This window comes from Bison bison, unplaced genomic scaffold (genome assembly GCF_000754665.1).
Source record: "Bison bison bison isolate TAMUID 2011002044 unplaced genomic scaffold, Bison_UMD1.0 scf7180017864280, whole genome shotgun sequence".
NCBI lineage: Eukaryota > Metazoa > Chordata > Mammalia > Artiodactyla > Bovidae > Bison > Bison bison.
In genome coordinates, this window is record NW_011494852.1 from 7,141,346 (window position 1) to 7,142,097 (window position 752).

The 752-nt window shown below is 64.5% G+C and overlaps 1 protein-coding gene across 1 annotated transcript in view; it reads left to right on the forward strand.

The window, feature by feature from the left end:
* The window catches only part of ZFP36 (ZFP36 ring finger protein), a 5,541-nt gene that overhangs the window by 2,348 nt on the left and 2,441 nt on the right, over positions 1-752 (forward strand). The window lies entirely within an intron of this gene.

Genomic DNA, 752 nt, shown 5'->3' on the forward strand with positions numbered 1-752 from the left:
GGGGGGGCGTCTTCTCTCACTGTTTTGCTCCTGCGGATTTCTGTTTGTGGATGTTTGTTTCTTCCAGTTTTCGCCCCTTCTGTTTCTGTGACTCTCCCTCCCTCCCGCTTCTCGCTCTGAATTTGTCTCTTTGGGGACTGTCTACGTCTCGTCTTTTCAAGTTCTGCCTTCCCACCTCCCCTCCTCTTCTCACCCTGTCTCTCCTCCTCTGTGCATGTCTCCCTGTGTGCGTAGCTCCCCCCGTGTGTGTGTGTCCCCATGTTTTTCTCTTTGCGTCCCTCCATTTCTCTCTTGCTCTCGGTTCGCCTCTCCCCTCCCCTGTCGGTCAGTGTAGCGCGCGCACGCCCTCTCCGCCTCTGCCCTTGTCAGTTCCCCCGGGAGCCCTGCCCCCACCTCCGTCCCAGTTCCCTTCTCCGCGCCTCAGTCTCCAGCCTTGAAAACTGGGCCGACACCCCCACCCCCACCCCCACTCACTCCCCGCGAGGTCGCGACCGCCCGCGGGCCCCGCTCAGGCGAATTCGGGCCGGGGTCCAGGCGGAAGGGCTCCGAACCCGGGCCGGCCCTGCTGCGCTAGGGGCGCGCGTCCGGGAAGCGCCCCTCCTGGCCCCGCCCTCCCGGGCCAACTCCCCTTGGCCCCGCCCCCTCCCTGGTCAAATAAAAGTGGCGGCTCTTCCACTCCGCCGCAGCGTGACTTCAGCGCTCCCACTTTCTGCCTGCTCCACATCCTTCGGCCATCTGCGCCGCCATGGATC